This window comes from Myodes glareolus, chromosome 22, assembly GCF_982192425.1.
Source record: "Myodes glareolus chromosome 22, mMyoGla1.1, whole genome shotgun sequence".
Classification (NCBI taxonomy): domain Eukaryota; kingdom Metazoa; phylum Chordata; class Mammalia; order Rodentia; family Cricetidae; genus Myodes; species Myodes glareolus.
This window is the reverse complement of record NC_142047.1, coordinates 36,576,323-36,588,079: the sequence shown is the minus strand read 5'-3', so window position 1 is coordinate 36,588,079 and position 11,757 is coordinate 36,576,323. Positions and strand designations below refer to the sequence as shown.

At 44.5% G+C, this 11,757-nt stretch overlaps 1 pseudogene; it reads left to right on the top strand.

Moving 5' to 3' along the window:
• The first annotated feature begins 348 nt into the window (after nt 1–348).
• LOC148118523 (acylcarnitine hydrolase-like) lies at nt 349–7,738 on the top strand (annotated as a pseudogene).
• The last annotated feature ends 4,019 nt before the right edge of the window (nt 7,739–11,757 follow it).

Here is an 11,757-nt window from a genome sequence, read left to right as displayed (position 1 = left end):
GTCCCTGGCCATCAGGGCGATAAAGAAACTCCTATCCCCACATCTCATAGCTAAGCCCAGGCACCCCAGATTCCCTTCCCCATGTACCCTAGAGAAAATGAGGTGGGAAACAACAGTCTGGTGGCAGCTGCCTGAGTAGAACTAACCCTGATGGCATCTCTCCCAGGCCAGGACTCAGCCAGCCCCATCAGGAACACACACACAGGCCAGGTTAGAGGAAGCCTCGTCAAGGTGGAAAACACTGAAGTTGGTGTCTACAGCTTCCTGGAAATCCCCTTTGCCAAGCCACCTGTAGGATCACTGTGCTTTGCACCCACTAAGCCCCTGAACTATGGAGTGGTGTGAGAGATGGGACCTCCTATCCACCCATGTAAGCTCTGGAGTTCAGAGAACTTTCAGGCTCTGAGGTGAGAATGTGCTCTGAGCTCTGGGCCAGAATGAGGGGCTTCCTTCATCCCGACATAACAGAAGTTTTCTGTCTGGGATATGTAGTTTGTCATGCATTTTCAGATACATGACTAAGGCTTCTAACAAAGCAACCTTGCCAAACTCCTGGGCCATATTTCAGTTCCTGTAGGGAGTTATCTCTCAATTTTGTAGTGAGAAAGAGATTTTTTAAAAAAAAGGTTCCCAGATTCAGATTGTGCCAAGTGATTTCTGCCACCATGGAACAGATCTAGGGACAAGGGCCAATATAAGCACATTAACCAGTCAAAGCCCAGGGTCTTGTGCCAAGTCCTGTAAGTCTCTCAGGAGGGTATCAGTGATAGGTCCTTAGCAACTCCATCCTCAGCACTCACTGGGACAATCCATAGAGGCAAGTAACATTGTTCAAAGAAATGTCTAAATGCTTCCTCTGGAAATTACGTGGGAATGAGAACTACGCTAAGTTTCTGGATGTGGGGTGAAACCCATCCCACTAGTCTTTGGGACATTGCTGTCCACTGACTCCTTAGGAGTTGTATAGGCAGAGCACCACATTATCCAAGTATCTTCAGTTTGTTTCTTGTTGCTGGGGTAACATACCTGGTAATGTCAACTATAGGCAGAAACAGTTTATTATGGGTCACAGTTCCATAATACAATGACCATCCATTGCAAGGGGAACTTACAGGACTGGAACATCATCACATCTTTAACATCAGAGGTCAAAGAACACATCCATACCTGTTAGTAGTCAGTTGCCTTCTCTGCTCCTTCCTAGGGAATGGCGCCACTCAGGGTTGGGGACAGTCCTACCTCTACTCACAGAACCAAGAAAATTCCCATAAGCTTTCCTTATCTAGACAATCCTTCTTTGAGTCTAAATCCCCCAGGTGATGCTCTGTTGTTTCGAGTTGGAAATCAAAACTAACAACCTCAACAGGAATTACAGAGTACAAAGAGAAGTGGTGACTGTCACTGTGTGCCGGAAGTTATTCTCATTGAGCCCCTAGAGTTCTCCATATCCTTGGCTCAGAAAGAAAAACATATACATCCTCACCCAAGTGCAGGTGTTTCTGGAAATCTGGTTCATTTCATTGAGACTGTAGCCTTTACCTTGATAGGAAAGGACTTGAGAGCACAAGCATACTTTAGCGGGACATCTTGAAGGAAAGGGGCCAAAAGTGTCTGAGAGAAAATTCATACAAAAACCCGGTTTTGACTACCAGACATCTCTTGATAACTGTCTGCCATTGTCACCAGGTGTCCACAAAATGATGATATGATGAATTCAGAGGGTCTGAAGATGAGAAAACACCTCATGCCTCCCATCTCTATGTCTGAGGACTGCCTGTATCTCAACATCTACACACCAGCGCATGCCCGTGAGGGCTCTAACCTGCCTGTGAGAGTTGGGCCACAGTCAACAGTGTGGGGGTGGAGATTTATTTCTCAGGAGCATTAGAAAGCATAAAATCAACCAGTTCCACTGCAGTGTAGACCCTAATGAGAAGTCTTTTCCTAATGTGTCCATGAGAACCTTCTCAGTCATGGTGGTCAACTAAATCCTGGATATAGGACACTGAGCACGGAACTCTGAGAGGTCAGGGTTGTGTTCTATGGACTCACTCAGGACATTCTCAACAAAGTTGAGCCTTAGAGCCCAGGCAGGTATCCAAGGGATGAACTCTGAGATAAGCCAAATTTCCAACTTTGGGATATTGGTTGTGCCAATGAGATTTGGTGATGCTTTTGATTCATAATCAGGAACACTGTTATGGAGACTCCCTTCTCCACATTTTTGAGGAGTCTGAGAGTGATAATGACATCACTCTAGACTTGAATCCATTAATCCAAACTGAGATTCCTGGTCAACAGTGGGGCTTGGAAATACGCTGATGAGACTGTGTTCCTCGCCTGTGGCCTGGGTCTAAGATGCTGAGGACTCCTGTGTGTGCTTAGCTGCAGAGATAGAAAGCAGACAATAATCTGGGAGTCAGTTCCACTTGAACTTGTGCCTGAAAGAAGCCTCTTGACTTCTCCAAATGATGGTGTGGTTCCATGGTGGGGTTCTGGTTGTAGGAATGGCTTCTATGACTGATGGGTCATTGCTGGCAGCCACTGAGGATGTGGTGGTGGTCACTATTCAGTACCCCCTGGATGTCCTGGATTGGGGGAGCTGCTCAGTGATGTAGACCTTGGGTGAGCACTGTGAGGCAGCGTGGTATTCAGATCAACCAATGTCTAGTTTAGTAGAGTGACATCCAGGTACAGAGGAGAAAATGAGTTTCTGATAATCTATTAACTTGGCATAACCATCCAGCTGGGAAGGCCATGGGCACTGTTTTGCACTGAGTTTTTACACAGCTAGAGTTCCAGCCTGGAACTTTCTCTCCCCTTTAACATATGTGATTCCAGGTAACTTCATATCAAAGTACCTTGTCAGCAAATACGTATCAGAAAAAAATCATGTTGATGGGCTACTAAGTCACTGTTTGTCTTACCTCCAGGTTCCCATGCCCCTGTCTACTTCTATGAATTCCAAAACCAACCCACCTCCCTCAAGAGTTTTAGGCCACCCTATGTGAAGGCTGACCATGGTGATGAGATTATTTTTGTCTTTGGGTCCTTCGTCTTTGGAATGAAATGTGAGTTTTCCTTTTTCTCCTTGAGCTGACTGAAATCACAGATGATATCCCAAGGACTCCTGAGTTCTCAGTCCGTTTGAGAAAAACTAGATTCTGGGAGAGAATAAATTTAACTGTGTACCATATCATAGGCTAAAAAATTATACCAAGGTTAGAATCTGGACCCGTGCCAGTCTAGCCTGTGATGGAGATGACAGCTCACTGGGCAGGGATTCCATTAGAGGATTGCATGGATGTTGACTATTGTGTAGTGAAGAAGGGAGGTAATAAAGCTGATAGTTATGGTCTGACAGCAGATGGAATTCTGATGTGAAGCATGAGTGAGCAGTTATGTTTGATGTCATGGACTTCAAGATTTATTTTTCTCATGACTGCAGTTGACCTCACTGAGGAGGAGAAGCTGCTGAACAGGAGGATGATGAAGTACTGGGCCAACTTTGCAAAACATGGGTGAGAACACACCTCTCTCTCAATCTTCCCTATATGGGTTATAGGGATATGTGGGTCCCTATATAGGAATCCCTTCTGTGTCATGGTGTCTTTAGCTTTCCTGAATCTTCCATCACATGACAGAATCTTCTCGAGAATAGCACATTTGTATAGATACTTTGTAGGTGTCAGTTACTGGTCATCTCACAGTGACCTTGCTCATAAGCCATAGTGCTCTGGGACTGTTCTTTTTATCTTGTCTCTTAGATTAGATATAAAACAGGTCAGGTAGTCTTCCTCTACAGGTAACAGAAACTAGTGGGTGACACTTGTGTCCCTTTATCAGAACACCTGTCTCATCAGCCCCATTAACCACTGGCCTAATGTTCCACCCCCTTGACCCAAAGAAGGGGTTCAAACTTAAATCAGAGTGACATCACCCCTCTGTGCTGGCTTGTAGAAGGCCGCAACCACACTCTCCACCATAGATGGCGCTGCACCGCCAGGTGAGCTAGAAAGCTCACACGTGTTGGTATTTTTCCACTACTCCCAAGGTATCACCTGGGACTGGGAGCAGTTGACCAATCCAAGAATGACACGTCCAAAGCAGGGTCTGTTTCCTATATAAGGGATGAGTTCCATCTTATCTGGGTCTCCGCCATGTTGGCTGATACCCGCTCTCCCAAGGGGCATTAAAGCTTTACTGCAGAAGTATCCTATGTGTACCGTGTGGTTCTTGCTGGCGAGACGGTAGCGCGGGACATCTGGTTTCATACCCGGGAAGAAGAAGAAGAACTTTGCACCGCCGGAGACCCCTTGGACACAAGGAGGATTCAGAACTGCAGGCATGCGTGCTCAGAGAGGTACGTTCTAAAGTCCAGAGAGCATATCAGAAACTGAGCAGCAGTGGGAGGTTGTGCGCGCACCCAGATAAGTTAAAAAATGACCCTCCGGTAAAGAATGGGGGAGACAGAAAGGAAAATAAGTTAAAAAGGACCTCCCAGTGATTTTAAAAAAGTAAAAATGGGGGAGAAGGCTGATTTACAAGGTCAAAAGCTTTATGTTATGTTATGTGTGTTGTCTGTTGTGTACTGGATAGGAGAAAGATATTTAAACTTAGAAACTGCTAAGGATATGATGTTTTGGAAAAGAGGTTCTGTTTTCGTCTCCACAGAAAAGGAGAGCCTAAGGGTGTACTTGGGATTTATGTGGTTTGAATCACCGAGACCTCCTGAAATGTAGTGTATACCCCTGAAATTCAGCGGCCCAATAACAGCAGGAAGCAGCCAAAGAGACTAAACGACGCCCAAATTCCCTAAAAGATTAAATGAGGTTCTTTCAAGCCTGCTTCTCTGAGTTCAGCTTTGCTCCATGCACCGGTTTGGGCGCGGAGCGGGTGCAGCTGGGGCTGGAGGGCGGCTGGAGCGGAGCTTTGCTCTATGGCTATGGTGGGGAGCACGTTGCGCAGGCTCGGTTGGTGCCTGGCCTGGAGGATGTCACAGCAATGCCAAGAGTGAGAACGGTGCCACAGGCAGCCGGGCCAGAAGGCTTACAATGTACCTAAAACTGTGAGGGTCTCTGAGGGTAAAATGGCTCTGGTTCCATTTGGCTACGCTAAACGATGCTGACTTCAGGCAGGGCTGGTCGTATTTATCATAATAAAAGCGCAATTAAGGTTTAGACGCAGTAAACAGGCAGTACCGTATTACATCTACATAGTGCGACTTAAGTTTTTAAAAACTGCTTAGCATTTTAAGAACTCAAGTCCTCCTAAAAGATTGCTGTGTATACGCTTGGCTTGTCTGGTGTTTCAGGATCCGCAGGGAGGTGGATGCGAAGGGCCCTTGGATTTTGGGGTGATTGGGTTGGCTGGATCTGTGAGAGTTTACAGCCGCTTTTGCTGTGGCACAGGTGTTGAAAGTTTGCTAGTAGGGAAGCGGCCCTGGTCGCCGCCTCTCCCATCGGCCCCTTGAGCCGCAGCGGCTCTGGCGCGGACCTTGAGATATTGCCGGCCTGTGCCGCCTCGGTCTGGGTGTCGGCTCCCGCCACACTCCGCCACCATCACAGCCTCAGAGAACTAGGCTAGCCCCGCGGGGAAGGCAGGGGCGCCTGGGGGTGGAGCCACCACTTCCTGGCCCGGCGAGCAGGCCCAGGGCCGCACACAGCCCTTGGATGGCGGGTGGGCTCTGGAGCCCGAGGCCACCGTACCGGCAAGAAATACGGGAGCCAATAAATCTTAAATCTAATATCAACAAACAGAGACCTGTAGATCTCTAAGTTCAAGACCAGCCTACTTCCAGTACTGACTGTGCTAAATTTTTACACTGAGTTTTTTAATACTCTTAAATGTTATTTTGGGAGAAGAGTTTGTTTATGTTTTTTTTTCTAGAAATGCTACTATTCATGCTGTGAATTCATCTGTCCAGAGGCCTGAGGACAAAGCCTCTACTATGGAGCTGTCTGGCCTGATTGCTGCGGAGCTGGCCGGTTCCTGAGGGATGGTCCAGCTCCTGCCCTTGATCTGTCAGTTATTGCTGTGCTGTTGTTGCTGTACATTGCAGTGTTGTTGTTGCTGTGCCATTGCTATGCTGCTGGATTTCCCCTTGTTTTGTCAGTTATTGCTTGCTATCAGTTTCCCTTATCCTGTCAGTTATTTCTGCTAAACACTATGGGTATCTTCAAGACAGGTTACAAAATGCCATGGTTATTTAAATTAAAAATTGGATAAATATCTATTTAAACAAAAAGGGGGGAATAATAAAGGAACTGCCCCCAATGCCAAGAATGGCTATTCGCCATGGCTCTGTTCACTATAAATTTTTTAAATGGCAGCACAGCCTATACCATAAAAAACAAAGACCCTCAATCAGTTATCTACCACAGTGGCTACAGCCCTGGATCAACAGGCTACCATAGATACATCTATTAGAGGTAAAATAAAGAACAGGTGGATAGCTTATGACAGCTTGCCCGATTGGGCCGTAAATGGAAAACTCCAGCCTTATGTGTGACCAATGTACCATATGAGAACTTTATAAAAATGGCTAACTTGTCCCGAGAATTGTCTTTGTATCTTGCAGGAGAATTTTGATGATTTGCTGTCCTCCTTGAGACGGTCCATCATGACAATCAACCCCACGCGAGTGGACTTAAGCTTGGCCAAAGGATTCCAGTCCTGGATCGTGTCCTTCATCCCCTACTTCAAAGAATGGGTGGGGGTGGAAATGTTTTGGAACAATCCTATGCTATGGAATAGTGTTTCTCCTCTGGATGGTCTGCTGACTCAAATCCCAAAGTCTTAGGGACAAAGTGGTTTTTGCACAGCGCTGGCTGCCCTAGAACAGGGAGCCTCTACTGATATGTGGTTATCTATGTTAAAGCAGTAAGGTTTAAGCCAACCAGCTCCTGCACCCCTAGGACAATGGTCCATTGCACAGGGTGGAGTGCTTGGCTTAGCTAGCCCTAAAGGTTGTGGAGCTGAAAAGCATCGCACAGAGAATGGCCCTCTCTGAGAGATAAGTCGCTCTGCATAAGGGTTTCCTGCCGTATATTTCCCTTTCCCAGAAAATTGGCAGAGGGCAGGCCGGATAGGTTCCAGGTGTCATGAGCCTAGGGACAGATTCCGTGTAAGCCCATTTTAATGTTTTCATTTTGGGAAGTGCGACCTCTATCTTTACCTTCCTAGGGAGTTGCCTTTCTGCAAAGAAGTAAAATTAGGGGGAGATGTAGAAGGCCGCAACCACACTCTCCACCATAGATGGCGCTGCACCGCCAGGTGAGCTAGAAAGCTCACACGTGTTGGTATTTTTCCACTACTCCCAAGGTATCACCTGGGACTGGGAGCAGTTGACCAATCCAAGAATGACACGTCCAAAGCAGGGTCTGTTTCCTATATAAGGGATGGGTTCCATCTTATCTGGGTCTCCGCCATGTTGGCTGATGCCCGCTCTCCCAAGGGGCATTAAAGCTTTACTGCAGAAGTATCCTATGTGTACCGTGTGGTTCTTGCTGGCGAGACGGTAGCGCGGGACACTGGCTGGCATATCCACAGGAACCCCAACAGCGAGGGTCTACCCTACTGGCCCATGATGGACGAGGATGAGCAGTACCTGCAGCTGGACATCCAGCCTGCTGTGGGATGAGCCCTGAAGGCCAGAAGGCTGCAGTTCTGGACCCAGACTCTGCCCCAGAAGATCCAGGAGCTAAAGAAATCTGAGCGCATGCACAAGGAGCTATAGTGCCCTGTGTTAGGAATGGTGGGTAGCATTGGCTGCTTGTGGGGTCACCTTAAGTTTCCAAATCTTATTGAGGGATCTGGGTTGATTATATACATACATACATACATACATACATACATACATACACGCACGCACGCACACACACACACACACACATACACACACAATTTCTTGGTTGATTCATATAACCTCTGCACTTATCTTTTCTTCTACAGTTATCACCAATCCTGTGTATGATACTCTATCCTGCAGGGTCATCTTTGGTTAGACTAACTCAATGAATGCTCCCATAACAATGTGGATTTGTGAGCCCCATTGTAACCACTTCTTTTTAAAGTAAAGCAGAATTTTGAAAAACATTGATATGGGTTCTTCAAAAACCCCGTATCATATGGGTGGGTTGTGTCAAAATCAGGAGCTCTATCTCATTAGGTCCATGCGTTTGGAGACCATGAAGTCCAAGGTTAAGATCTGAACCCGTTTGCTGTATCGTGATGACCAGCTCTCTGATCCAAAGGTGAAACCTGGGTATTGGGATATTTAATATTTCCTATGACCCAGACCTCCACTAGGCCTCACTCTTACTAATATTGTATTGGAGCCTAAGTTTCAACATAAAAATATGAATCATAGAAACTTTCAAACCCATTACATAGAGTTTCCCAAGTCAGTCATTGGATTTGAAGGCATCCCATGGAGTTTGTAGATTAAATGACATGTACAATATCATTTAGTATAAATGTACATTTATCAATATTAATTTCTTTTTTTCTATCCTCAATATCCATCCTCATTCATCTACTCTGTCCCAAAGTAGTCAGTGGCACTATTTTTTTTCTAGATGTAGGTTTAAATATCTATTATCTACTCCAGATAGATAGTGTGTGATGGAGGGTGTACGTGTGTATGTGTGCACATGCACATATTTCTGTGCTTGCATGCATATTTGTGCATATGTGTGTGGTACTGTGTGTGTGCTTTTGTGTACACACATGTGAGTACATGAGCATGCACACAAATGTATGCATGTATGTGTCTGTTGTGTATATGTGGGCTATTTATTTGTATATGTGTGCATTGTGCGTGTATGTGTGTGTGTGTGTGTGTGTGTGTGTGTGTGTGTGTGTGTGTGTGTGTATGAGTCCAGAAAAACCAGGTTGGTTAGTTTTGTCTTCTGAGATTTGTTTTTACTTCCAAGGGTTCTGTAGCCATGGTAATGGTAACATTTGCATCGTCACATCACATCTGTGAAGATGTTTGACTCTGGGTGAGTCCTGTTAGCAGGGTAGAGGGATCAGAAAGTCCATACATGTATGAAATAGATTGCTGTCCCTGTCTCACTGAGCACTTGTACATGTCTTGGGGTGTTCTCTTGACTTCCACAGTTCCCCTGCAACCCTCCAGTCGCTGTGATAATTCTCTGTCTTTGATTGTCCATGATACATGATTTTCTTTCTCACCTCTTTGCTGTTTCTAAACATTTTTGGCCATTATAATAAACGACTTCTCTTTTACTTTATGTCATTAAACAAAGGCATCAAACTGCATTCAAGCTGCTGAATTTTCTACAAACATTTTCTCTTTCTCACTAAGAGGCCAGATCCTTTGTGCTAAACACGCTGACACCAGCTAGCCCCTTCCTCTGCTCAGCTTGCCCAGCTAGCCAAGTTTTCCCAGTTGACAAACTCTCCTTTTTAGAATCCTTTAGTGCAAGGAAGACCAACCCCAGGACAGCATGACCTTTGAAGTCACAGTGAAGATTATTGATTGTCCATTCTGGACACCATGGGCAGAGAAGGATACCCTCCCGGAGAGCTGGTGCCAGATTCTCCCACTGGGGTCAGAGCTCATTATTGGACTCCTGCTACCAATGAGTAAGACACATCAGGCTATTCAGGTAGCACAAAAAGTCTAGTGCATGTCTTTGACCTTATAAGAACTAATGCAGTCCATCTGCCATAGGCCAGTAGTTCCTTCAGTCGGCAAGATAAGGGAAGAGAGAGCATCTGCCCAGGACAGGACTGGGAGCACAGACAATTTGAAGGGAGACACTGAATTGACATCATGCCTTGTTGACTGAGGTAATCAGACACAGCCGATGGTTGTACCATGTCAGTGGAAACATTAGGAAAAACACTGAGGAGGAAGGTCTGCTGTGCCTGTTGTGGGGACTCTAGATTTCTAAGGGCTGGAGAGATGAAGCCAGGTTCTCAGATGGTACTGCTAGCTGTCTGAAGTAGATACCCATCCAGTTCCCTCTATGAAGTCTGCCTTAGCTGAGTAGAAGCTCCTGGCCATGTACTCTTTTGTGAATTCTGCCAGGATTCTCTGGTATTCAAAAGTCATGTTCATGGCACAGTATCTCAGCTTTATCATAACTCTGAGTATCCAGAGAATTCAAGTGTTGGAACCAATGGGACCTAAAAGTGTTGCCAAGTGCATAAATGACTCTGGACATGTTTTCAGCGGGAGTTGCCACCATGCTGGCCACAATATAGAGGAGAAATGTGTAGGGGAAGGGCATTAAAGAAGAGATACACAAAACAGAGAAACATCCACATTAAAGAGATCATAGATCTAGTATAGTTAATAGTACAGAACATTCATAACAAACACTACAAACTGCATATTCTTCTTGGAAGTCCACAAAATTTTTTATATAAAATAGATTTCAAGATTGTGTGGTGGTGGCAAATGCCTTTAATTTCAGCACTAGGGAGTCAGAGGTAGGCTGATCTCTATGTGTTGGAGGCTAGCCAGATCTATAGATGAAGTTTCAGGATAGCCAGGGCTACACTGAGAAACCCTGTCTCAGAAAAATACATTGTGTATCAGGATACAAGTTGTAAGAAATACCAGAATAATTACATCTATTTGAACACAGTAGAATAGAACTCTAAATCCACAGCAAGAGAAACTATAGAACACATCCACACGTGTGGGGATTAAACAGCATGTTACTGACTGATGAGGGAATCAAGGAGCACATTTAAAAATTTGTAGAATCAAATGAAAAGGAAAAGACACACCTATTTGGAGAAGCCAAAATTTCCAATTACAGATTTCCGCACCCTACTCACCACTACAAAGCCAGTATTTGTTTTGTGAATCTGAGGATCATAAACATGGTGACTCTAGGGTGGTGGTCAGGATTGCTGGTATCAAGAATGGCTACAATTTTCTGCATAGGTACTTTATACCAAAATGAAATCAACACCAGATAATCAATTTAAATAGACCTATAACCCCTAAGGAAATAGAAACAGTCATCAAAAGTCTCCCAACCAAAAAAGCCCAAACCTAGATGTTTTCAGAAATCTACCAGAATTTCAAAGAAGATCATTACCAATACTCCTTAAATTGTTCCACACAATAGAAAAAGAAGGGACATTGCCAAACTCTTTTTACAAGGCTACAGTTACTCTGATACAAAAACCACACAAAAATGCAACTAAGAAAGAGAATTACAGACTAATCTCCCTCATGAACATTGATGCAAAAATACCCAATAAAATACTGGCAAGCTGAATCCAAGAATACACCAGGAAAAATCATCTATCATGATCAAGTAGGCTTCATCCCAGAAATTCAGGGATGGCATAACATAAGAAAATCAATTAATGTTATCCACCACAAAAATAAACTGAAACAAAAACCCGCATGATCATCTCATTAGATGCTGAAAAAGCCTTTGACAAAAATCCAACACACTTTCATGATAAAGGTCTTGGAGAGATGAGGGATGCAAGGAACATACCTAAACACAATAAAGGCAATATACAGCAAGTTGACAACCAGCTTCAAACTAAATGGAGAGAACCTCAAAGTGATTCTACTAAAATCAGGAATAAAACAAGGCTGTTCATTCTCTCCATACCTATTTAATATATGTATGTATGTATGTATGTATGTATATACATATATATATATATCACCTATAGCAATAAGACAATAAAAGGAGATCAAGGGGATAAAATTGGAAAGGAAGAAGTCAAACTTTCGCTATTTGCAGATGATAT